The sequence below is a fragment of the Somniosus microcephalus genome, chromosome 14 (assembly GCF_052327205.1).
Source record: "Somniosus microcephalus isolate GS21.2 chromosome 14, FLI_Smic_1.0, whole genome shotgun sequence".
Classification (NCBI taxonomy): domain Eukaryota; kingdom Metazoa; phylum Chordata; class Chondrichthyes; order Squaliformes; family Somniosidae; genus Somniosus; species Somniosus microcephalus.
Genome location: NC_141000.1, coordinates 98,608,231 through 98,613,111, shown reverse-complemented (window position 1 = coordinate 98,613,111; position 4,881 = coordinate 98,608,231). Strand labels below are relative to the sequence as shown.

The window sequence follows — 4,881 nt, the reverse complement described above, 5'->3', positions numbered from 1 at the left end:
CTGTCAGAAGTCATTCGGCGGCTCTAGGACCCAGGGGGAATGTTCAGGGCCGCGCTGCCGAGACACCCAGGAGAGACAGGGAGGAACCGAGAGCAAACGGACAGGGTCACAGGAGAAATGTGAGTGTATCCCTGGGCCACAGGAGAAATGTGAGTGTATCCCTGGGTCACAGGAGAAATGTGAGTGTATCCCTGGGTCACAGGAGAAATGTGAGTGTATCCCTGGGTCACAGGGGGGATGTGAGTGTATCCCTGGGTCACAGGGGGGATGTGAGTGTATCCCTGGGTCACAAGAGAATGTGGGAGAGCAATAGTGGTAGGGGATTCCATCGTTAGGGGAACAGATAGGCGTTTCTGTGGCCGTAGACGTGACTCCAGGATGGTTTGTTGCCTCCCTGGTGCCAGGGTCAAGGGTGTCACTGAACGGCTGCAGGGCATTCTGAAGGGGGAGGGTGAACAGTCAGAGGTCGTGGTTCACATTGGGACCAATGACATGGGTAGGAAGAGGGATGAGGTCCTGCAGCAAGAATTTAGGGAGCTAGGTAGCAGATTAAAGAGCAGGACCTCAAAGGTTGTAATCTCCTGGATTACTCCCGGTGCCATGTGCTAGTGAGTATATAGGAATAAGAGGATAGAGCAGATGAATGTGTGGCTAAAGAGTTGGTGCAGGAGGGAGGGCTTTAGTTTCCTGGATCATTGGGCCTGCTTCTGGGGAAGGTGGGACTTGTACAAGTCGGACGGGTTGCACCTGAACCAGAACGGGACAAATATCCTTGCGGGGAGGTTTGCTAGCACTGTTCGGCGGGGTTTAAACTAAAATGGCAGGGGGTTGGGAACCTGAGCAGGGAGACAGAGGAAAGGGAAACAGGGATAAAAGCAAAAGATAGGAAGGAGAAAAACAAAAGTGGCAGTCAGAGAAATCAACAGTTTAAATCAAACGTGGCCACAGTAAACAATAATTCTAATAGGTCTAAGAGCATTAAAAAACAAGCCTGAAGGCTTTGTGTCTTAATGCGAGGAGCATTTGTAATAAGGTGGACAAATTGGCTGCGCAAATAGAGGTAAACGAATATGATTTGGTTGGGATTACGGAAACGTGGCTCAAGGATGGCCAAGACTGGGAACTCAACATCCAGGGGTATTCGATATTCAGGAAAGATAGGCAAAAAGGAAAGGGAGGTGGGGTAGCATTACTGGTTAAAGAAGGGATTAATACAATTGTAATGAAGGATATTAGCTCTGATGATGTGGAATCTGTATGGGTAGAATTGAGAAATACTAAGGGGAAAAAAACATTAGTGGGAGTGGTATATAGACCTCCCAACAGTAAGGCGGAGGTTGGGGATGGCATTAAAAGGGAAATTAAAGAAGCGTGCAATAAGGGCACAGCAGTCATCATGGGTGACTTTAATCTACATATAGATTGGGCCAACCAAATTAGTAACAATACTGTGGAGGAGGAATTCCTGGAGTGTTTACAGGATGGTTTCCTGGACCAATATGTCGAGGAACCAACCAGAGATCAGGCCATCTTAGACTGGGTATTATGTAACGAGAAAGGATTAATTAGCAATCTTGTTGTACGAGGCCCCTTGGGTCGGAACGATCATAATATGATCGAATTCTTCATTAAGATGGAGAATGAAGTCGTTGATTCAGAGACTAGGGTCCTCAATTTAAATAAAGGAAACTACGATGCTCTGAGGAGCGAGTTGGGTAGGATTGATTGGGGAATGGCACTCAAAGGGTTGACGGTGGATAGGCAATGGCAAATATTCAAAGACCGAATGGATGAGCTACAGAATTTGTTCATCCCAGTTTGGCATAAAAATAAAACAAAAAAGGTGACTCAACCGTGGCTAACAAGGGAAATTAGGGATAGCATAAGATCCAAGGAGGGGACATATAAATTGGCCAGAAAAAGCAATAATCCTGAGGATTGGGAGCAGTTTAGGATTCAACAAAGGAGGACAAAGGGATTAATTAAGAAAGGGAAAATAGAATATGAGAGTAAGCTTACAGGGAACATAAAAACTGACACTAAAAGCTTTTATAGATATGTGAAGAGAAAAAGATTGGTGAAGTCAAGCGTAGGTCCCTTGCAGTCAGAATCGGGAATTTATAATGGGAAACAAAGAAATGGCAGACCAACTAAATTCATACTTTGGTTCTGCCTTCACAAAGGAGGACACAAATAACCTCCCGGAGATGCCGGGGAACATAGGGTCTGATGAAAGGGTGGAACTGAAAGAAATCAGTATTTGTAGGGAAATGGTGTTAGGAAAATTGATGGGACTGAAGGCCGATAAATCCCCAGGGCCTGATAATCTACATCCCAGGGTACTTAAGGAAGTGGCCCTAGAAATAGTAGATGCATTGCTGGTCATCTTCCAGAACTCGATAGACTCTGGAACAGTACCCATGGATTGGAGGGTAGCTAATGTTACCCCACTATTCAAAAAAGGTGGTAGAGAAAAAGCGGGGAATTATAGACCGGTAAGCCTGACATCGGTAGTGGGGAAAATGCTAGAGTCTATTATAAAAGATGTAATAGCAGAGCACTTGGAAAGCAGTGACAGGATCGGACAAAGTCAACATGGATTTACAAAAGGTAAATCATGCTTGACTAATCTACTGGAATTTTTTGAGGATGTAACTGGTAAAATAGATAAGGGAGAACCAGTGGATGTGGTGTATTTGGACTTTCAGAAGGCTTTCGATAAGGTCCCACATAAGAGATTAGCGTGCAAAATTAAGGCACATGGGATTGGGGGCAAGGTATTGACTTGGATAGAGAACTGGTTGGCGGACAGAAAGCAAAAGAGTTGGAATAAACGGGTCGTTTTCCGAGTGGCAGGCAGTGACTGGTGGGATACCGCAAGGATCGGTCCTAGGACCCCAGCTGTTCACAATATATATTAATGATCTGGACGAGGGAATTGGATGTAATATCTCCAAATTTGCAGACGACACAAAGCTGGGTGGGAGGGTAAGCTGTGAGGAGGATGTCGTGAAACTCCAGTACGATTTGGACAGGTTGGGTGATTGGGCAGAAACATGGCAAATGCACTATAATGTGGATAAATGTGAGGTTATCCACTTTGGTGGCAAAAACAGGAAGGCAGGTTATTATTTGAATGGCAATAGATTGGGAGAAGGGGAAGTGCAAAGAGACCTGGGTGTTCTTGTGCACCAGTCGCTGAAGGTAAGCATGCAGGTGCAGCAGGCGGTTAAGAAGGCAAATGGTATGTTGGCCTTCGTAGCAAGAGTGTTCGAGTATAGGAACAAGGATGTCTTGCTACAGTTGTACAGGGCCTTGGTGAGACCGCACCTTGAGTATTGTGTGCAGTTTTGGTCGCCTTACCTGAGGAAGGACGTTCTTGCCATGGAAGGAGTGCAGCGAAGATTCACCAAGCTGATACCTGGGATGGCAGGAATGACGTATGAGGAGAGATTGGGTCGATTGGGCTTGTACTCACTGGAGTTTAGAAGATTGAGAGGGGATCTCATCGAAACCTATAAAATTCTGTCAGGCCTGGACAGACTAGATGCAGGAAGGATGTTTCTGATGGTCGGGGAGTCCAGAACCAGGGGTCATAGTCTAAGGATAAGGGGTAAGCCATTTAGGACTGAAATGAGGAGGAATTTCTTCACCCAGAGAGTGGTGAACCTGTGGAATTCTCTGCCACAGAGGGCGGTGGTGGCCAGTTCATTAAATATATTCAAGAAAGAGTTGGATATATTTCTTAAGGCTAAAGGGATCAAGGGATATGGGGAGAAGGCAGGGACAGGGTACTGAATTTGGATGATCAGCCATGATCTCATTGAATGATGGAGTGGGCTCGAAGGGCCGAATGGCCTACTCCTGCTCCTATCTTCTATGTTTCTATGAGTGTATCCCTGGGTCACAGGAGAATGTGAGTGTATTCCTGGGTCACAGGAGAATGTGAGTGTATTCCTGGGTCACAGGAAAATGTGAGTGTATTCCTGGGTCACAGGAGAATGTGAGTGTATTCCTGGGTCACAGGAGAATGTGAGTGTATTCCTGGGTCACAGGAGAATGTGAGTGTATTCCTGGGTCACAGGAGAATGTGAGTGTATTCCTGGGTCACAGGAGAATGTGAGTGTATCCCTGGGTCACAGGAGAATGTGAGTGTATTCCTGGGTCACAGGAGAATGTGAGTGTATTCCTGGGTCACAGGAGAATGTGAGTGTATCCCTGGGTCACAGGGGGAATGTGAGTGTATCCCTGGGTTACGGGGGAATGTGAGTGTATTCCTGGGTCACAGGAGAATGTGAGTGTATCCCTGGGTCACAGGGGGAATGTGAGTGTATCCCTGGGTTACGGGGGAATGTGAGTGTATCCCTGGGTTACGGGGGGATGTGAGTGTATCCCTGGGTTACAGGGGGATGTGAGTGTATCCCTGGGTTACAGGGGGATGTGAGTGTATCCCTGGGTGACGGGGGAATGCAAGTGTATCCCTGGGTTACAGGGTAATTGAATTTAGAAGGATATGCTGATAAGGTTAGACCAAGAATTGTGGGAGGAAGCTTGTATGGAGCATGGTCCAGTTGGGCCCAATGCCTGTTTCTCTGCTGTAAGTACTTTGTAAGTGTTTCCCTGGTTTACAGGGTAATTAATGTAAGGGCATCCTTGGGAGCTGCGGGTAAGAGACACGGAGAGAGAGAGGCACAGCTCAGTCAATGAGAGAAACTCCACGTGGACAGAGAGCAAAAAAAACCTGGGCAACAAAGAAGATCTGGCAGGGGAGGGGGGAGGGGGAGAGGGAGAGAGGTGCAATGTGACTGAGGCTGTCTGAAGTTTTTTTTTTAAGTTGTGAGTTTAATTTTATGCTTTTATGTTGTAAAAACAAAACACACT

General features: G+C 46.5%; 1 protein-coding gene across 5 annotated transcripts in view; it reads left to right on the top strand.

Moving 5' to 3' along the window:
• The first annotated feature begins 17 nt into the window (after positions 1–17).
• Positions 18–4,881, top strand: part of LOC147107751 (uncharacterized) — a 79,997-nt gene continuing 75,133 nt past the window's right edge. For 2 of the 5 annotated variants that reach the window (XM_086007033.1, XM_086007029.1), the window contains exon 1: positions 26–119. The gene's annotated coding sequence lies outside the window, so the exon portion shown is untranslated. The other 3 variants (XM_086007031.1, XM_086007030.1, XM_086007032.1) reach the window with 3 other exon arrangements.